The sequence below is a fragment of the Anabrus simplex genome, chromosome 2, assembly GCF_040414725.1.
Source record: "Anabrus simplex isolate iqAnaSimp1 chromosome 2, ASM4041472v1, whole genome shotgun sequence".
In the NCBI taxonomy this organism is placed as follows: domain Eukaryota; kingdom Metazoa; phylum Arthropoda; class Insecta; order Orthoptera; family Tettigoniidae; genus Anabrus; species Anabrus simplex.
In genome coordinates, this window is record NC_090266.1 from 1,021,027,350 (window position 1) to 1,021,050,222 (window position 22,873).

Below are 22,873 nucleotides of genomic sequence, written 5' to 3' on the forward strand. Positions count from 1 at the left end.
TAGAAAATCCAGGCAAGAAGTATACTCTAAGATAGAGAAGATCATGGACACAATGTGTAAAGGCAGAATTCGCTTCTACGGTCATATACGACGGATGACCGACTCTCGATGCACGAAACGTATCTTCTGTATATTTGACTCATAACCAAAAACGGCAATGCCATGGTACGTTAATGTCGAGAAAGATCTTAAAGAACTGGGCCTACAAGCAGAAGATGCCCAAGACCAAAATCTTTTCAGAGCAGCCATCAAGACTTTTAGGACTTTCCGGGACGAAAAACGGGCAACTGGTGCTAAATGGACAGAAGAACATCATGCTAAACACAGTGAGCTAATGAAGACGATGTGGATCAAGCGAAAAATAAACAAATGCCAGAATGTAAAGCGAGGCTTATCGTGGTCCCTAGTTGGCCGATTAGCGAAGTTGAATGAATTAATATATTTATTTATTTATTTATTTATTTATTTATTTATTTATTTATTTATTTATTTATTTATTTATTTATTTATTTATTTATTTATTTATTTATTTATTTATTTATTTATTTATTTATTTATTTATTTATTTATTTATTTATTTATTTATTTATTTATTTATTTATTTTGCTTCCTTGTGATCAGACGCAAATGAAGACGTTGTCCTCCATTTAATATTTTAGCAGTTAGTGTTAATAATAATAATAATTATTATATATATATATATATATAGTTTTTTAAACAATCTACCTAGTATTTGATGTTCTTTTCATTCACTGCCTTAGCGTTCATGCTCTCTTTTCCCGAGTTCGGCCCCCTGTGAACTTCCGAATCACAGTTCGCTTTACATAAATTTAGTCTTGTGTAATCTATTCATTTAACTCAGCGAATTTTTTTAACGAGACAGAAAATGCAGTGGCACAATCTCATGTAAGAGAGAGAGAGTGAGTGTGTGTGTGTGGGGGGGGGGGGGGGGGTTGCAGACAACAGTTTTACAGTAATATTTCAACTTCCTATTCTTTGCATTAAAATCCTGAAAACAGTGATTGCTTAACTCTGTGTAATTATTTAGCAACATATTGATTATTTATATTTAAAAACATTCTAAACCATTTTCTTTACTTCACAACAGGCCACAAACACATACCTTATCTAACACACTACCATTGATATCACAGCATTCCAAACTAGTCATTACTAACCGAAATAACAACTGCTTTTGATTTGAAACATTCAATCCAGAATGTTCATAGTCAATTTAAATCAAATTTTGCATGATTCTATACACATATTGACCTAGCTACTAAGTGTGCAAGACTACACCTATTTAATTCACAAAAATCTGAATATTGTAAGTTTGAATGAATGAACTCCAGAATATTGGTGAGTAAAATATGGAATACCTTGTGAAGAAAATTATCACCATCAAATTCTGTATCTCTTATATGCAGCATAACACATCAACACACTTGCACATCAGATTCTGTTCTGTGTTGTGGCATTCATCTCTAGCCGTGTTTTCTGTCCCTCCTTACTCACTACTTTCATACTGCTTCTCATCCATATGGTCTTCGATATGCCTCTGCATCTGGTGCCCTGGGGATTTAATCCTACCACTTGTTTGGTAAAGAGATCTGTGTTGCGCCTTAGTGTGTGCCTGATCCACTTTCATTTCTGCGTCCCACTTCAGTGTTGATACGAGTTTGCCTCGTCTTGCTCCACAGACCTGCATTCAAAATAAACTGCGGCCACCATATCATCAGGATGTTCCTCAGACATCTGTTTACAAAAGTCAGGGGTTTCCTGGCTTGCCCCTGGTTAGTCTCCATGTTTCACAACCATACAGTCAGAAAGACTTTTATGTTCACAACCTTGTATTAATATGAACCTTCCTTGGTTTCCATACAGATTGCAGCTTTGCAAATGTACCTTTTGCCTAACTGATTTAATTCCTAACATCATATGTAGTTTAAATCTTCTAACTGATCTGTTGGTCCTTACTGTGTAACTCCGTTTTCTTTCAGTGTCTTTTTATCACAAGATCAAGCACCATTAGGAGCAGAATCTGTGACAACAAACATACTTATTGTACACCAGTTGACTGAGATGGATTCAGACAGCAATTCTTGATTCTGGATCTGACAAGTGCAATGGCATACATGTTTCTTAAAACATTGCTAATTTCCTGCGGGATTTCAAACGTTTCTACAGTTCTCCACATTTTTATTTTCATAGTGCTGTCAAAAGCCTTCTCAAATTGAGGAATGTGAGGAGTGGAGTTCTGTGGATTTTTCCATGACGATAAGTGGCCTTCTCTGCAACCTCCTTGATCCCTTGTCATTGTTTGGTACACATGCTGCTTGATGCATTTTATGACCACTCATGAGAGGACCTTACTTTTTCAGTCGGTACCGGGCTGAGTGTCTCAGATGGTTCAGGCGCTGGCCTTCCAAACCCAACTTGGCAGGTTCGATCCCGGCTCAGTCCAGTGGTATTTGAAGGTGCTCAAATATGTCAGCCTCATGTTGGTCGATTTACTGGCACATAAAAGAACTCCTGTGGGACCAAATTCCAGCACCTTGGCATCTCCGAAAACTGTAAAAGTAGTTAGTAGGACGTAAAGCCAATATTATTATTATTTTTATTATTATTATTTCCTCGTGTTTTCAGCATTGAATTATGCCTTACACTCTTCCCATTTCCATTGCTTGCCCTGTTTTCTGGTTGACCCACTCTTCCTTCCCATACTCCCTCTTGCCCAGTACCTTTTCACATGTGCCAAACTTCCATATTCTTCCATTGCTGATTCACATCCTTTTCCCCTTCTTCTCCCGACAGCTGCCCATATCTGTTCTTTAGATCAACTGAGAATTCCTGCCAGACCACCTTATTATTGAGTTTGGAGAGTTGTAGTTTGTCCTTCTCTGCTGGCATAGGGCCCAGGTTCCAACAATCTTAAGTCGGATAGTAGTTGCCACTAGTTAATGATTGCTCCCCACATCTGCTCCTCTCTTGTTTCTTGCATCTAACAAGGTACACCAGCTTTTACTGATGTTATATGGTTTGATTCTCCTTACAGTGGTTTGGAGAAACCCAAGTTGCTTTTTGGCAATTCTTGTGAGGAAAAGTGGTGCCAACAATCCATTGCTGCATAGTTTGACAAATCGTTTGTCATTTTTTTTTTAAATTTTATAACTGTTAGGCTCTTCAGTCTGTCGAAACTAACTTTGAGTAAATAAATTTATAAACTACCTGAAAGAGAAAACATATGATATTATTATTATACCTGTAAAAGAAACAGCTTAATTAAAATAGAATGACATGTTTCATTCTTGAAAGAACATCATCAGATTATATCCAATCACACTCAAATATTTTGTTAAAAATGTTTATGTTTAAATACTTACGAACTTGAAATCTGGAACTTATCTTAATGAAATCTTCCTTTGTCTCTACTGCAGCATTTACTGTCAGGTTTTTGAAAAGCCATTGTTATGTCATTGGCATGGGTCCAAATGGCTGCAGTTGTTGACCTACTTTTGCCATGTCGTGCCCCTCTCCTTGGCTAGGTCAATGAAATGCGTTATTTAATTTTTATTTTTAATGTTTCCTTCAATAGTACAGTTGTGTTGTTGTTACTATCATCATCATCATTATTTATTTTATTATTATTGTTGTTATTATTATTTTCCTAATATTACAGTTCTTTTTGTAAACTATGCAAGGGGTCTTAATGAGCATCTAATGGGCTGTCTATTATACCGATAATTTTCGTTATTTGATTTTCGTTTACTTCAACTCTTTTGGAACAGTACGTTTGAGTTCAGCTTGAGTGCAGCTTGCTGTAGAACTGATTTTATTTCCTCTCTTCTATCGTTTCTGTTGGTGCATAGCACTTCACCATGATCACCAGTCTAACTTTGAATGAAAACCAAACCACTATGATTGTTGCTGAGACTGGATACCACTCTAGGAGACACTTTCTTGTTTTGAGTGTGTGCAAAATTCAAACTCCCTCGCTGTGCTGCTCACATTTCTCTCTCCCAGAGAATAGCAGCATTTTCCTATCCTCAGTCCTCACTTCAGCGAATTCATTGCATCTAGTCTTACCTAGGCCCAGAATGACTAGCTCAAGCCTCATCCCTCTTGTTACCTCCATGAGTTTTCCTGGATGCCACATTGTCTGCATATTCCATTTTCTAACTTGAGTTTCCATTTCCATGTTAAAGATTATCTCCTTATTATATGTCCAGTTTCTGTCTGTTGGTCTTTTAGTAATAATGTTTTCTCAATGGTGCATGTTATTAAGCCATAGCTCCCGAAGCCAGATGGAGGGGTTGCCTCCTGTAGCATCAAAACCTCCTGATTTTCTTTCATATTCCTTCCTGAAGTCTGTGAAAATCTCTCTTCCTCCCACCAGATAGTGGGCATCCTGCCTACTCCCTGGCTAGGAGGGTTGCCTCATCCATCATCTCCACCATTCTGAAGTCTGTCTACTTCACCTCCACTGCACAGATACACTCACTAAACCTTTTACTTTATCTGAACTGAACAGAGCAATAAATGAGTGTAAGAATGGTAAGGCTGCCGGACTAGATGAAATATGTGTTGAGCAAATTAAGCAATTTGGACCTGTTGCTAAACAATGGTTAATAGAACTGTACAACAACTGTATAAACACCTGCAAGTTACCACGTGTGTGGAGGAAAGCCAGAGTAATCGCAATTCTCAAACCAGGAAAAGACCCAAATGATCTGAAAAATTACAGACCTATCTCACTGTTGTCATCTGTACAAGATCCTAGAGTGGATGATCCTGGAAAGACTTACTGTGATCATTGAACCACTTCTTATCCCAGAGCAAGCAGGATTCCCTGAAGGGAAAAGTTATACTTCACAGGTCCTCCATCTGACACAGTATATCGAAGATGGATATGAAAATAATAAAATCACAGGGGTGGCTTTTATCGACTTATCTGTTGCATATGATACAGTTAATCATCGTATACTGTTGCGCAAATTATACAACATGACAAAAGATTACAAGATGACTCAAGTAATTTGCCATCTTCCCCAAAATCGTAGGTTCTTCGTTGAATTTCAGGATCAGAATAGTCGATACAGGAAACAAAAGAATGGTTTGCCTCAAGGCAGTGTTCTTGCCCCTATGCTCTTCAATATCTATTCGAATGACCAACCTCTTCCAGTTGGCACCAGAAGCTTCATATATGTGGATGATCAAGATATTGTTACTCAAGCAAACTGCTTTGAGGTTGTAGAAAAAAAGTTATCAGAGGCTCTTTCTGAACTATCCTACTACTACAGAGGAAACCAGTTGAAGCCTAACCCATCTAAAACTCAGGTATGTGCCTTCCATTTAAAGAACAGACAGGCATCAAGGAAATTGCAGGTAGTATGGCAAGATACTCAACTAGATCACTGCCCAACACCTAAATATCTAGGTGTAACATTGGATCGTGCTCTCACCTACAAACAACACTGCATGAACATCAAGCAGAAAGTGTCGGCTAGAAACAACATCCTTCGCAAGTTGTCTGGAATCAATAGGGGTACACATCCAAAGACGTTGAGAACCTCTGTGTTACTCCGCTGCAGAGTACGCTTGCCCTGTTTGGTACAGATAAAGTCATGCTAAACAAGTTGACATTTCTTTAAATGAAACATGTTGACTCATTACTGGCTGCTTGAGACCAACTCCACGAGATAGAATCTACTGTTTGGCTGGAATTGCCCCACCAGATATAAGAAGAGAAGTTGCATCCATGAATGAGAGAACTAAAGCACTTGGCGCATGTGCACACCCATTGCATGGATATGAACCTGCCCACTGAAGATTGAGGTCTAGGAGGAGTTTCCTGAATACAACCGAAGATTTAAACGAATCTGCTCAATCCACAAGGTTGAGATTATGGAGAACTAGAAATCCGCAACTTGCTGGTTGGATGCTACCAATTGAACATCTCCCTTCAGGACATGAGGAACATTGGTCTACGTGGAAATCGTTGAACAGGCTTCGCACTGGGGTTGGTAGTTCAAGAATCAATATGGTAAAGTGGGGCTTTCCTGGCACATCCAGGCAATGTGAATGTGGTGAAGACAAAACCACAGCCCATTTCATGAACTGTAGTAAGTGTCCTTTAAGTTGCGCAATAGAGGACTCGATGGCTGCGACACGTAATGCCCGTGATTTGGCAAAATTCTGGGCAGACACTATTTGATATGTATGTCATTAAGTACCATTATGCTATGTAAAATGTATACTTCTGATACGAATAAATAAATAAATAAATAAATAAATAAATAAAACTTCACTGCCATTCTCTGTCTCCAATTTTGATAGCTCATTTTCCTTCTTTACTTCTTCTACTCATCACCATTGTCTTGCTCTTCTCTACATTGATTTGTACTTCCTCTTAAAACAAAAATCGCCACTGCTGCCCACCACCAACACCACCACCACCACCACCAATTCCCGTTGTTCATTCCTTGTATTTAGTATATTCATCTGTAGCTGTACCTCCTCATCTCCCCAGATCTCAACATCATCCCCCTTGTTCATTCCTTGTATTTAGTACATTCATCTGTAGCTGTACCTCCTCATCTCCCCAGATCTCAACATCATCCCCCTTGTTCATTCCTTGTATTTAGTACATTCATCTGTAGCTGTACCTCCTCATCTCCCCAGATCTCAACATCAACTACAAACATTATCGTATTCATTATTTCCCCTCTATATTCTTTACTTGCTGTCTGTACGATGTCATCCATCGCCTATATGAACAGTAAAGGTGACAACACACTCCCTTGTTTCAGCCTATTGTCAATTCCGAACCATTCTGTCCTACCCACTGTTTGTCTTCACATGGCTGTAACAGTTACCATATATTGCTTTTATCATTGTTTCTTTGCAGTGCATCAGTACTTACACTTATTATCAGCTAATACATAATTTCTCCATGTGGTTGGTATTTATATTCAGTTAATAATAAGAACTTGTGGACAGTGGTTATTTTCTCTCATTTTGTGTGCCCATATATAGTGTCTACTTAGTTTCGTGCTGGGTGTTTAGTTAGTTGGGTTTGAACCCCACTGTTGGCAGCACCTTAATGAAGGCCATGGCCACTTCCTTCCCACTCCTCGCCCTTTCCTATCTCACCGTCGCCATAAGACCTATCTGTGTCGCTGCAACGTAAAGCAACTTGAAAATAAATAAAATCTTTAGTATAGGTACTTACGTAGTTATAATGAGCCACGTCAAGTGATATTTGTGTTCTGAATGTTGTAAAAGCTATGAATATAATAAAAATCTTAGGCAAAATATTTCTAAATCTCATGCAGAGAAGGTTGATAAAATTGCGCTATATTTATGGGACGAGATATCTCTTCTGCACCAATGTAAAAATTTTTATAAACAATTCATGCACATTTACAATTTAAAATGGCGTGAGCGTCATTACCACACAAGCTTAAATGGAGGACTCAAGACTTGAAGTAGTATGGCAGAGGATAAACAATTTCCTTCTTTCTCAAGCTTTCTAGAGTGAAAACGATACATTGAAAGTGAAACATGTTCACAATATGTAAAGAAAAGGGGTTCTTATATTGCAACGAATAACATGAAGAGACATTGCTGTATGTGTCATCGATCAGGCTTTTCTGTGTCTGAAAATAAAGGCATCAGGCATTTGAAGCTTCAGGGAATTGATGAGATGTGTCCTGGTAATATTCAAATAATTAAACGTAAGAATGGAACGTGTAAAATAAAATATGTTACCATTCACATGGGTCATCAAAATGATCTAAGCCATCTTGCCCTCATAGACATAGAAAGAACAATTTTAGTGATAGGTATTGCCAACCAGATTCCCTTTCAAGCTAATCTGGACAAAATTTGCAAATCTGCAACTGACTCAAAGCTTGAAAGAATGAATTTACTTCAAGACAAGATTTATATAATATGGAGCGTGGCTTTAACTTGTGCTGTAAATCTGTCAGAGATCAAAAAGGTGGTACAAGTATTGATTCCTGGGTCAGTGAAGTCAATTCAGGTAACAGCCCCTGTGTATAATTCTATAAACCTCAGGGTACCACCAGTGTAAAGCATCCAAATCTCAAAAGTGATGACTTTATTTTAATTATTATGAACAGTGCTCAAACTGAAATATTAAAGAAGTTCAGTAGTGACCGTATATGCATTGATGGAACATTTGTGCCCAATAGCTATGGATTTACCAGGTGAGTTGGCCGTGCGGTTAGGGTTGCGCAGCTGTGAGCTTGCATCCGGGAGATAGTGGGCTCGAACCGCACTGTCGGCAGCCTTAAGATGGTTTTCCATGGTTTCCCATTTTCACACCAGGCAAATGCTGGGGCTGTACCTTAATTAAGGCCACGGCCACTTCCTTCCCACTCCTAGGCCTTTCCCGTCCCATCGTTGCTATAAGACCTATCTGTGTCGATGCGACGTAAAGCAAATAGCATATTTCTGGCTAACTAAATGGAGTGTCATTTCAAACTTTAGTGAAAGCATTGCATAGTTCACAATTATGTCTTCCTGCTGTCACTGGTGTTCTCTTTCCTGTTGCAGAAACAGTGCTTGTTAATGAGCTCAGAATCTTGATTGATAGATAGATAGATAGATAGATAGATAGATAGATAGATAGATAGATAGATAGATAGATAGATAGATGTCTTTATTGGCATAATAAATGCAATTAGGCCTTCTCTTACACTAAATGAATCTTGGTTTGTCATTAAAATGGATATTTACAAATACTGCAGAATGTTTGAAAACAAAGTTGGGACTGCACCAAGAAGCAATACAGCTCCCTTTTGAGAATAAGTCCATAACAAACAGCATTATTAACTCAAACTCGTAGCCATTGAGCCATGTGTTCCATCAGTGCATACAGTGTCACTACCATATTTCTTTAATATTTCACTTCTAGCACTGTTCATAATAGTCATCGCTCCTGAACCAAGCCTCAATACTTGTATCTTCTTGATCTCTGACAGATCGAGCTCGATAGCTGCAGATGCTTAATTGTGGCCAGTATCCAGTAATCGGGAGATAGTGGGTTCAAGCCCCACTGTCGGCAGCCCTGAAGATGGTTTTCCGTGGTTTCCTATTTTCACACCAAGCAAATGCCGGGGCTGTACCTTAATTAAGACCACGGCCGCTTCCAATTCCTAGGCCTTTCCTATCCCATCGTTGCCATAAGACCTATCTATGTGCGACGTAAAGCAAAATAGCAACCACACAGCAAGCTTCCAAACACAATGCTACACGTCCTCAACAACAGTAACAGCAATATCTACGACACGAACACAGACGAGAGAGGTGTTGCTACCAACAGCTCCTTTAATCAAAATTGTTAAAACTCAAGACTTTGCAGTCTGTCACAAAACTTACTGAAGTATATCAACGGTTGAATCACAACAGTACTTGAAAAATTTTTACGACAAGGGTTTTCACTACGAATTAACATGACACATATCAGCCAGATAGAATATTCTTGAAGATCACTTTATGCAACTAAATTAACATAGACATAGAAGTGCAAGAACTATAAGGAAGCTTGAAGAAGGAACTCCACACAACACGAACTCTCAAATTTTAACAAGTGTTTTAACATACATGTACCTTATATTTTAGTGTGTTTAAACTTATCAAGTGTTTTATACTGTGCTTTATGTATTTTAATATATTTAATGTGCTCAATATGTCTAATGTACACTCAATAAGTTTTAGTTTACTGTAGCTTTCACTGCGATATTGATCATAGATACTACTGTATTTTAACCCCACATAGACAAACCATTACTACAATATATTTTATTTTTAACCCCATTAGACATCCGGATGATCTAATCATAATAACATCTTTGTGACATATGTCTAATGGCTACAGTACTGTAATATACCAGCTGTTGATGGCCGTGGAAGGTGTAAACCGGTACTGATGTAAATCCGTTTATAATAAATAAAGTATTGATAGGTGGAACACATTTCTTGTCTGTATACTCACCACGAGAGTGACACGAATTTGTGAGCCATCAAATATCCAGGAGGAGATGGACACACTCATAATAATGTTATTTACTTTTGTCCCACTAACTACTTTCACGGTTTTCAGAGATGCCAAGGTGCCGGAATTTAGTCCTGCAGGAGTTATTTATGTGCTAGTAAATCTACCGATACAACTCTTGACGTATTTCAGCACCTTCAAATACCACCGGACTGAGCCAGGATCGAACCTGCCAAGTTGGAATCAGAAGGCCAATGCATTAACCGTCTGAACTACTCAGCCCAGCAGGACACACTAAAAGTCACGTTCAAAGGTAATGGTTACAACGATGTACAGATTCATAGAGTCCTGCATCCCAGAGGGACAACTAAACAAAGTTCACAGAAAGAAGTAGTGAAGGGAACTGCGTACCTACCTTATATCCATAAGACCTCACAGACCATATTGCCAAGGCCCTATGCAAACACAATATAAAAACCGTGTCCGGCTCCATGGCTAAATGGTTAGCGTGCTGGCCTTTGGTCACAGGGGTCCCGGGTTTGATTCCCGAAAGGGTCGGGAATTTTAACCATCATTGGTTAATTTCGCTGGCACGGGGGCTGGGTGTATGTATCGTATACATCATCATTTCATCCTCATCATGACGTGCAGGTCGCCTACAGGAGTCAATTCAGAAGACCTGTAACTGGCGAGCCGAACATGTCCTTGGACACTCCCGGCACTAAAAGTCATATGCCATTTCATAAAAACCTTGTTTGGCACCATCACCGAAATTGTTCACAGATTAGGTAAAACCAAGGACATATTGTCCCCGCCGTTACACCCTAAGGTGTACAAAATTCCCTGTACTTGCAGCAAGGTATACACCAGCCAAGCATGCCGGTCCATTGGGATTCGCATCAAGGAAGACCAAAGAAATATCTGTCTCAACCAGCCAGACAAATCGGCTATAGCTGAGTGCACCCCAGCCTCGGGTCATGATGTCATGTTCCAAGATGTTCGAGCTCTTACCCATGCTAGGCACTGCAGGTCCAGGATTATACGGGAAGCTGTGGAAATACGTAGAAATCCTCACAATTTCAACAGAGACACTGGCTATCGGTTATGTAGGTTTCACTATCGTTATTTCGTTTTGGTGTTTTCCGTTTTCAAAATTCGTACGTTCCTCATCACCAGATGTTTCATTCCATGTTTGTGTCGGTGTCATGTTTTCATATGTGTGTACACAAGTTGTATCCCCCCCACACACACACACACATATGCGCGCGTGCAAACCCCCCCTCGCTCGCTCTCCCAGACTGATTCTGATGGTGTTGTCAGCTTCCGCTTTGAATGCTAGCGCTGTACCGTGTACGGTAAGCAATCTGGTGAGGAATGAACATACCACTTTCACTTCTATTACTAAAGTCTAAATTCAAACCTTCATTATTGTAGAAGCCTTCCTCGTGAACAGTCCAGATTTTCTTTTGAAGATGTGGAGCAAAGTTCTCTGCTATATGTAAAGAGTTTCACCTTGTTTTCTTGACACAGCATGAGGGCAAAAGCCTGTATCATGTCTACAAGTACGGGCTGTGAAAGCATCAAGATTAACATTCCCATACTGGTTTCTCTTAAGGTAGTCAGTAATTCTGAGGGTATGTCATTAATTCCAGGTGTCTTGTTCCTATTTAGCACGGCACGGTTGAATCCTGACCTCAGAATTGGGTCTTCGATTTCATCAGCATCAACAGTTTCTTCTTGTTCCAGAACCTTATCATCTATTTCTTTTTCCTGCTTTAATTGTTCAATATGTTTCTGCCTCTTTCTGCCTTGTCTTCTTTCCCTAGCAGTGGTTTTCCATCTGAGCTCTTAATATTCATACAGCTAGTGTTCCTTTCTCCCAAGGTTTTCTCTATTTTCCTGTATGCAGCATCTACCTTTCCTATAACCATACAACCTTCAACATCCTTGCACTTCTCTTTTGGCCATTCTTCCTTGGCTATCCTGCACTTTCTATCTATTTCATTCTTTAATCGCCTGTATTCTTTTCTGCCCTCTGTATCTTTTTGCATTCTTGTATTTTTGCCGTTCATCAATCAGATCTAATATCATCGGAGTTATCCATTGATTCTTACTTGATCTTACCTTTCTTCCTAACTTTTCCTCAGCAGCCCTACTAATCTCATTCTTCATGGCTATCCACTCTTCATCTGTTGTGTTTCCTTCAGCCTTTTCATTTAGTCCTTGTGCAACGTTACATGAAACAATCCCTCACACTCTTTTCTTATCTAGCTCCCATCTTGCATTCTTTCCTTTCTTCAATTTCTTCAACTTCAGATAACATTTCATGACCACCACGTAAGTGGTCAGAGTCCACATCTGCTTCTAGGAATGTCTTGCAATACAGCACCTGGTTTCTGAATCTCTGCCTAATCATAATGAAGTCTATTTGATACCTTCCTGTGTCTCTAGGTCTCGTCCACATGTACAGCCGTCGTTTGTGGTGTTTGAACCAAATATTAGCAAGGACTAAATTATGATCAATGCACAATTCAACCAGTCTATTTCCTCTTTCATTCCTTCGTTCCAGTCCAAATTCTCCTATGGCATTACCTTCCCTTCCTTGGCCTATCACTGCATTGCAGGCTCCCTATCACAAATAGATTCTCACATTTCCTTTTACATATTGTATCAAAACTTCTATCTCTTCATATATTCTTTGTATTTCTTCATCATCTGCTGAAGTAGAAGGCATATAGACCTGCACTATTGTGGTGGGCATTGGTTTGGTGTATATCTTGTCAACAATAATTTGTTCACTATGCTTGTGTGGTTCATGTTTGTGGGTTACTGTAGTCACGTCCTAGTTCGTGAACCATGGGCAACGGTTGAGTGGCCTAGTAAGTGGTCCTGAGAGTCGGGATACGAGTTGCTATGCAATAGGAGTGGGCATCTCGGACATATTCTGAGTCCTGGCCCTCCTTGTGCTCAGGCGGCTAGGACTATACAATCCACCGGTGGTCCATAACCCGTTAGAGGAGAGATCCTCACTGTGACTATGTGCAAGTAGGGTAGCATCCTGCTTCATGAATTTACCAAGCTCAGAACATTTTAAAGTCGCTTAAGTGCAGCCAGTATCCAGTAATAGGGAGATAGTGTTTTCGAGTCCCACTGTCGGCAACCTTGAAGATGGTTTTCCGTGGTTTCCCATTTTCACACCAGGCAAATGCAGGGGCTGTACCATAATTAAGGCCATGGCCCCTTCCTTCCAACTCCTAGGCCTTTCCTATCCCATTGTCGCCATAAGACCTATCTGTAACTGTGCGTCGTAAAGCAAAAAAAAAAGAAAAGAACATTTGAAGCAAGCCTCGGACCTATGTGAGTAATGGAGTCCCACTCCCATTTGACAGGCGAGGGAGTCCTTGGAAACAACTTGGCGTACGAAATGGAATTCAATGGGGAGCTATCAATATTAATGGGGCTTATGGAAGAAAGAAGGTAGAACTGGCTGAGTCAGCAAAGAGGATGCATCTGGATGTGCTAGGAGTAAGTGATATTCGGGTAAGGGGAGATAACGAGGAAGAGATAGGAGATTATAAAGTGTACTTGGCGGGTGTTAGAAAGGGAAGGGCAGAGTCTGGGGTAAGGCTCTTTATCAGGAATACCATTGCATGTAATGTAGTTTCTGTTAGGCACGTAAATGAGCAAATGATGTGGGTAGATTTGTCAGTTGGAGGAATTAGGACTAGAATTGTGTCCGTGTATTCATCATGTGAGGGTGCAGATGAGGATGAAGTTGACAAGTTTTATGAAGCATTGAGTGACATCGTGGTTAGGGTCAACAGCAAGGATATAATAGTGCTAATAGGCGATTTCAATGTGAGAGTTGGGAATAGAACTGAAGGATACGAAAGGGTGATTGGTAAATGTGGGGAAGATATGGAAGTTAATGGGAATGGGAAGCGTTTGCTGGACTTCTGTGCTAGTATGGGTTTAGCTGTTATGAATACATTCTTCAAGCATAAGGCTATTCACCGCTACATGTGGGAGGCTAGGGGTACCAGATCCATAATAGACTATATCTTAACAGACTTCGAATTCAGGAAATCTGTTAGGAATGTACGAGTTTTCTGGGGATTTTTCGATGATACAGACCACTATCTGATTTGTAGTGAACTAAGTATCTCTAGGCCCAGGGTAGAGAAAGTGAAATCTGTCTGCAAACGAATAAGGGTAGAAAATCTCCAGGACGAAGAAATTAGACAGAAGTACATGGATATCATTAGTGAGAAGTTTCGAACAGTAGACAGTAAACAGGTTCAGGATATAGAAAGTGAATGGGTGGCATACAGGGATGCTGTAGTAGAAGATGGGAAAAGGCAAACAGCTTGGTGGAATGATGAAGTGTGAGCAGCTTGTAAACGTAAAAAGAAGGCTTATCAGAAATGGCTATAAACAAGGGCCGAGGCAGACAGGGATTTGTATGTAGATGAAAGAAACAGAGCGAAACAAATACTTGTTGAATCCAAAAAGAAGTCATGGGAAGATTTTGGTAACAACCTGGAAAGGCTAGGTCAAGCAGCAGGGAAACCTTTCTGGACAGTAATAAAGAATCTTAGGAAGGGAGGGAAAAAGGAAATGAACAGTGTTTTGAGTAATTCAGGTGAACTCATAATAGATCCCAGGGAATCACTGGAGAGGTGGAGGGAATATTTTGAACATCTTCTCAATGTAAAAGGTAATCATCCTGGTGGTGTTGTGAACAGCCAAGCTCATGGGGAGGAGGAAAATGATGTTGGTGAAATTATGCTTGAGGAAGTGGAAAGGATGGTAAATAAACTCCATTGTCATAAGGCAGCAGGAATAGATGAAATTAGACCTGAAATGATGAAGTATAGTGGGAAGGCAGGGATGAAATGGCTTCATAGAGTAGTAAAATTAGCATGGAGTGTTTGTAAGGTACCTTCAGATTGGGCAAAAGCAGTAATTGCACCTATCTACAAGCAAGGGAACAGGAAGGATTGCAACAACTATTGAGGTATCTCATTGATTAATATTCCAGGCAAAGTATTCACTGGCATCTTGGAAGGGAGGGTGCGTTCAGTCGTTGAGAGGAAGTTGGATGAAAACCAGTGTGGTTTCAGACCACAGGGAAGCTGTCAGGATCAGATTTTCAGTATGTGCCACGTAATTGAAAAATGCTACGAGAGGAATAGGCATTTGTGTTTATGTTTCGTAGATCTAGAGAAAGCATATGACAGGGTACCGAGGGAATAGATGTTCGCCATACTGGGGGAATTAAAGGTAGATTGTTAAAAGCAATCAAAGGCATTTATGTTGACAATTGGGCTTCAGTGAGAATTGATGGTAGAATGAGTTCTTGGTTCAGGGTACTTACAGGGGTTAGACAAGGCTGTAATCTTTCGCCTTTGCTGTTCGTAGTTTACATGGATCATCTGTTGAAGGTATAAAATGGCAGGGAGGGATTCAGTTAGATGGAAATGTAGTAAGCAGTCTGGCTTATGCTGATGACTTGGTCTTAATGGCAGATTGTGCCGAAAGCCTGCAGTCTAATATCTTGGAACTTGAAAATAGGTGCAATGAGTAAGGTATGAAAATTAGCCTCTCGAAGACTAAATTGATGTCAGTAGGTAAGAAATTCAACAGAATTGAATGTCAGATTGGTGATACAAAGCTAGAACAGGTCGATAATTTCAAGTATTTAGGTTGTGTGTTCTCCCAGGATGATAATATAGTAAGCGAGATTGAATCAAGGTGTCGTAAAGCTAATGCAGTGAGCTCACAGTTGCGATCAACAGTATTCTGTAGGAAGGAAGTCAGCTCCCAGACGAAACTATCTTTACATCGGTCTGTTTTCAGACCAACTTTGGTTTACGGGAGCGAAAGCTGGGTGGACTCAGGATATCTTATTCATAAGTTAGAAGTAACAGACATGAAAGTAGCAAGAATGATTGCTGGTACAAACAGGTGGGAACAATGGCAGAGGGTACCCAGAATGAGGAGATAAAGGCTAATTTAGGAATGAACTTGATGGATGAAGCTGTATGCATAAACCGGCTTCAGTGGTGGGGTCATGTGAGGCGAATGGAGGAGGATAGGTCACCTAGGAGAATAATGGACTCTGCTATGGAGGGTAAGAGAAGTAGAGGTAGACCAAGACGAGGATGTTTAGACTTGGTTTCTAACGATTTAAAGATAAGAGGTATAGAACTAAATGAGGCTACAACACTAGTTGCAAATCGAGGATTGTGGCGACGTTTAGTAAATTCACCGAGGCTTGCAGACTGAACGCTGAAAGGCATAACAGTCTATAATGATAATGTATGTATGTATGTATGTATGTATGTATGTATGTATGTATGTATGTTGTAGTAGCTTACCCGCTGCCCTCTTTTCTTATTCATTATTAACCCTTTTGTATTCACGCTATATTCACCGGTTAAGCCCAAAATCTCAGGCCATTTTTCATGATTATGCATGTTAAAAAAATCACTGTATAAAGAAATCTACAGATACAAAATTGAAAAAAATCACACTAATAGTACATATAATGTAGTTTTTGGAAATATATATCCCAAAATTGTTAATGGCATGTTTTACCACAAACAAATTATAAAATTATAAATTATAAAATTAAAAATTACATTTCAAATACTAAAGAAATAATTTGTTGAATAATTTTCTTCTTGACCAGTCATTCTGAAAACAAGTACATTCAATTCTGTATAAGGGGCCGATGACCTTCAAAGTCAGGCCCCTTTAAACAACAAGTATAATAATCATCATCATCAATTCTGTATAATATGATATAATTTTTTTCTGTACTCTTATCCAGTCAAGATTTATAGCACCTAATGTACAGAACTGTACACTTACCTTCTGGAGTCAGCATTTGTGCTATGGAAAACACTCTCCATGCAGACCCTTGTTACTCCTAGTGCAGACTGTTCTGGCCCTCCTCCTCTTTTTTTTAGTGCTGCATACAATACAGTTAGACTCTTTCTTCTCAGAAAGCTTTCCCACCCCCCTTCGGTCCTCTTGGACCAAGTGTGGCACTTAATTTTGTGGTAATCCATTTTTTCCCTGGGCTCTCTATTATTGATACGGTATAGTGCAGTCTAGATTTTATTTTCCGTGATACCTTATTGTTTTCCTTGTAAAGAATGTAGCTGTTCAATACCATTTTAGCAATGATATTGAAAGTCACGTTCCTCCAGTATCGTGCTGTCTGCCTCTCATCAAGGTAGCTGTACAACATCATGTCAGAAGTGTCAATCCCACCCATAAATTTATTATAGGATGTTATTATTGTTGGTTTACTATTGCTGTTGCCACTGTTGTGGGTTACTGGAATTTCCTGTTCTTGGGCTATTATATGGCTAGATAGGAAAATTACTGGGTTTTTCTGAGACTTTCTTTTTTTTTCACGAATGTACATGTCAACATTGCACCTGACCTAAAATACTGTTTCTGTCCAACAAAAAATTTATGTTAAAGCTTCTGGGGCAAGTATGTCCTATTTCTCGTAACAGTTCCTTTTATATATGTGCCCGACTAATAGAGATGGCATACAAGTGGTACAGTCATGAAATAATAATTATCAACAAAGACATGGTAAGGCTTATTGAGGTAACCACCCATAACTAGAAGTTTTCTAACAACGATGTATCTCAAACCATGTTTTATAATATTGTCTCTATCTTCTTGAGATCTGGCACCTCTACAGATAAATAAAAAAATAAAAAACAGGCAGTAATTGGAAACAGATTCACACAGCATCCAAACTTTGATCCCCCAGTGGTAGTGGTATTTGTTGGTCAGGTATTGGAGAAGGCTGGTTTTATTTTTATTTCCTACAAGAGACTCATCAATGTTAATCTCCTGATGTGGTGTATGATGGGACCTAAATAACCTTTTGACATGATCCACCAATATGTATAGACAAGAAAGGGTTCCACCTTATCAATGCAGTTTTTATTTTTATTGTAAGAATTAGCTTACAGGATCGGTTTCGACTTTAAATAGTCATCATCAGCTGAACATGAATACCTTTACATATGTGTCAAGCATTAATTGGTAGTACCCTTTCTAAAGTGAGATGCCGTAGGAAAGCATCATGTCTGAGCGTTCAAATTGGGCATATTAAGTTTAAAATGATTAAATGTTATAATTTTGGCATTCAGGTACTTGCTTAAATCTAAGTTACAAATACATTAATCACATTAAAATACACAGTACATCCATTAAAATCCAGTAAAATCCATTAAAATAATAAGTATAAGACATTTCATGGAATTGAATGCGTGTGTCCTGCGTGTATCTTCATTCTTGTTTTTGAGTCCAATGTTGTAAATAATTCAGTACTTACTTTCGTAGGCAATGCTGTAGTTCTCTTAAGAAGTCTTAATATTTACTTAAATGATGTCTTCACTTGTATGTGTGGTGGAAAGCTTCTATTGTTAACAAAATCTGATTGTATAGACAGAGGTAAGTATGTGCAGCTGTGAGTGGAATCTTATTCTTTAAGTATCGGAAGCAGATGTGGTCATGGTCATACATAAGTATTTCTTGATGCAATGGTGGCTCCTTCCTCATCTATATTTGTGTGCTGATATATATTATTATTGTTGTCGTGGCTGGGTCGCGTTTGACCTGAGAGCTTGGCGTGTATTGATAAGGTGGAACACTTTATTGTCTATACATATGTAAACTATCAATACGGAAATGAAACTAGTAAATCAAGATGATCCACTGATGGCTAATATTTTGCACAGGGGTCATATCCTGTTTCTCCTGGCCCTGGCAATCCCTCATTGTTGACAACATGAAAGAACCGCAACGAGTGGAAGAACCTGTGTTTAGTAAACATTTTGGGGAGCCATGGATTGAACTGAGAAGGCAGTGTGCACCAATAAGAGGCTACGGTTGGTTTCGTATTGATACCCATGTTGAGAAGACATTCCCTTCATTGCAGACACTGTGATCCTGACCCAATTTTTTAAAGAGATGGGAACATTCTCTCTCATTACTTGTAATGAACTGATGGACATATCGATTAGATTCTGTCACCATATGAGAAAGAATAAAATCTGTGAAAAACGAAAGGAAGTAGGCTATTGGAAGAGAATTAGGAGGTGGCATGTGTTCGGGCCCAGATAATTCATGATATTGAAATGAGAGAGGGAGTGGATTTTCAGGCAACAGAATCTCCCTGTAGTCTTCATCATTCATCACATCATCATCACTCCCAGATATATTGTGAACCTCCATGGCTAAATGGTTGGCATGCTGGCCTTTGATCACAGGGGACCCGGGTTCGATTGCCGACAGGGTCGGGAATTTTAACCATCATTGGTTAATTTCGCTGGCACGGGGGCTGGGTGTATGTGTCGTCATCATCATTGTTTCATCCTCATCACGACGCACATGTCGCCTATGGGTGTCATATAAAAAGACCTGCACCTGGCGAGCCGAACGTGTCCTCCGACACTCCCGGCATTAAAAGCCATACGCCATTTCATTTCATATTGTGAACATCTATTTTGGTTATTTCTGGGGCACTATCATCACTTTCTGTAAAATCTGAAGCACTCTTGGCAATAAAGTCAGTCATCGTCTAAAGCATCTAAATAATACAAGACTTCAGAATTATTTAGTCCAGAACTCGGCCCAGCCAATGAGAAAATTAGGCCTACTCATGTCATGAAAAACTCATAATACAAAATAATAAAATATACTTCACTTGAAAACACCAATAAATGTTGAATATAATCAAAATGTAACAAAGAATAAACTAATATTGAAATGGAAACAATATAATAAAGGAAAACATGTGTTTTGCAGCTTTCATAAGACTATACTTCCACACACCTCTTTTCAACTCTCCATGCGGTAAACATACACGGTTTGCTAATTTCATTTGCTCCAAAAAAAATTGCACCTAGTGTCTCTATCTGTTGAGTAAAGTGTAAACCAAATCCAAAAGCTACTATCTCAATCTTCTCCTGACATCTGGAATTCCACCAAGTCACTAATAAGCCATCCCGACACACAGCCGATAGATCGGCACGCTAAGCTTTCTTGCCAAAACCACTTGAGCCGATATATCAGCTTGCTTAGCATATAAGAGTTAAACCAACTCCTGCATTTCCCATGTTTGATTTTGTGTTGATTGTACCGTGCGTAGGTTTACAAACATCCCCACAGGGGAAGGAATGAAGGGACAAGCGCACGGGCCTGGGCCTGTTTCAAGCTAACATTCCTTTTAGCAAATAACCACATTTATTTTCAATACCAATCCCCTTAGTGGGTTTTCCTTTTAGCGTGTTAACACGTACAATATAGTTTAAATCTCAAGACAGCCTCAGGCTGTGAACTAAGTACGTTCATACTGGGCATTGAGCCAGAACATTAAAAACAAAATTCAACCATTCAAACTGCCCTCCGTTCAAAAGCACTCAGTACATACAATAGCAAAGAATCTATTATCCTTAACCAATGACATTGGAGGTGGCAGCTAATTTTCAAGGTGCCTGTCCGTATACAATAACATTAAAAGGCACTGGGTTACACTCACGTCGTAGGACTGAATATTTCGCAATCCCAATAGTGAGATCCTCCCTTCGTTCTACTCCGCGCTAGTACATCAGTTTTATCTAGTAGAAGAGCTTACCTCCACACCATGGACAAGACAGGGTTCGAAACCCAAACAGACTACCCGCCGCAACTCAAGGCACCAAGTACATCTGCCGCTGCTGGCTATCAGGCAAGTCAAGTTCCTCACCTCCGTCCGTAGCTCGACAAGCGAGCGGTGGACCGGAGGGAGGGGAGGAAGGCCAGCCCAATTGGCTGGAAGAGCGGGGAGGCATGTTGCCATAGTAGTGCGGCGGCAGGACGAAGGGAGAAAATCAACGTCGAAAGAAGGTGCTAATTAGTGACATTTATAAATCATAACCCATAAAAGGCCGTACACAGCTAGTAATAATAATAATAAATAAGGGGAATTGTCTAAAACACATGGCACATTGATAATTCTGTAGTTGCCTGACCAAAAATCCTGCTATTCTTGCCAAAGTACTTCACTTATACCAACTACATCTAATTTTAGTCCATCCATTTCCCTCTTCAGATTCTCTAATAATTTTTTAATGTTATTTGTTTTACGTCCCACTAACTACTTTTTAAGGTCTTCGGAGACGCCGAGGTGCCAGAATTTAGTCCCGCAGGAGTTCTTTTACGTGCCAGTAAATCTACCGACACGGGGCTGTCGTATTTGAGCACCTTCAAATACCACCGGACTGAGCCAGGATCGAACCTGCCAAGTTGGGGTTAGAAGGCCAGCGCCTTAACCGTCTGAGCCACTCAGCCCGGCTTCAGATTCTCTAACCTACCACAATAATTCAAATAACATTCCACACTCTGACTCGCAGAATGTCACTATTCCTGATGAGTGTCCCTCCTGTGTAGTCCCCACCCAGAGATACGAATGGGGAACTATTTTACCTCTGGAATATTTTACACAGGAGGAAGCCATCATCTGTACATCATTCATTCATTCATACAGAGAGAGCTGGATGTCCATGGGAGATAGTTACGGCTGTAGTTTCCCGTTGCTTTCAGCCGTGTAGCAGAATCAACACAGCTAAGCCACATTAAATATTATTGCAAGGCTGTATCAGACAATCATCCAGCCTGCCGCCCTTGCCATTTCGGAAAGGCTGCTACTCCCCTTTCAATGAACCTTTCATTAGTCTGGTATCTCAGCAGATACCCCTCTGATATGGTTGCACCTACGATTCAGCTGTCTGCTTCATTGGGACGTCACTTCCACAATTACACTTCCATGCAGGTTTCTATCATATGGTGAAAGTAGTGGCAAAAGACCTGCAGAGGTCGACGCCGTGAACAAATATTTTTTTAAAAATATATCAATTTATATAATGCATTGGGACATGCAAAACTTCCCACCGCGGCAAGGTCACGTGCTTCACAGGGGAGGACTTGGGTACACCAAATGAAATACACAAAATTCACAGGTACAATACACACAAAATGACAGAAAATAATCACTGCTTGCAAGTAGAAATTATCAACTGAACAAAAACACTATTCACATGTTGGTATTATTATCAGAAAATAAACATAAACATAATTTTCCTTGCAAGATGGCCACTCGTAAAATCAAATACACTTTCCCGCTAAAAACTGATAATTGCGGACAGTATAATAATGTGGAAATCAACATGAAATTGTCATTGCCCAGTTCTCTTTATATGTGCACCGGTAATTGTCGGTGGTAAGCAAAGAAGGTCGGGCCAAAGGATCAGAGCATTTTACCAGTAGGGAAACGAACATAATAGATAAATTAGCGCGGACCAGGGCTAATTGCTATGCCAAAAATGTATTCATTCGAACAAGCCAAACATATTTTAGTTATAAGTAAAATACACTCAGTTACAATAGCCAGAGATACTGACTCTATTTAGGTACATAGACTCTCAAAGGGGGACCAGCCCCATAACCAACCAACAAGTTTTCCAAAATTTTAAGGAGGAGAGCCTCCAAACATTCGCTTAACCCATTAGCAAGATTAAGTAAGGACATGAGTTACATAAGTATTACATAAATATTCTCCCTCTGATACAAAGTTCGCTAAACGCATAGCACTGAAGGTCGAACCGAGGAAGCAGAAGGCTTCCTGTCAAGGAAAGTTAACAGACTTCAACCACGACCTTCTAAGAATTCTCAGTCCTTTATAAGCTTTGTGCATTCCAAGCACATAAAATATTCAGCTACATTACTTCACTTCGAAGAGGGCAAAATCACATACTGTGCCCAATATCCATGAAAACT

General features: G+C 39.7%; 1 protein-coding gene and 1 pseudogene across 5 annotated transcripts in view; one reads left to right on the forward strand and one right to left on the reverse strand.

Moving 5' to 3' along the window:
* Positions 1 to 22,873, forward strand: part of LOC136864640 (COP9 signalosome complex subunit 7a) — a 370,749-nt gene that overhangs the window by 256,090 nt on the left and 91,786 nt on the right. The window lies entirely within an intron of this gene.
* Positions 16,907 to 19,162, reverse strand: LOC137498410 (piggyBac transposable element-derived protein 4-like; annotated as a pseudogene).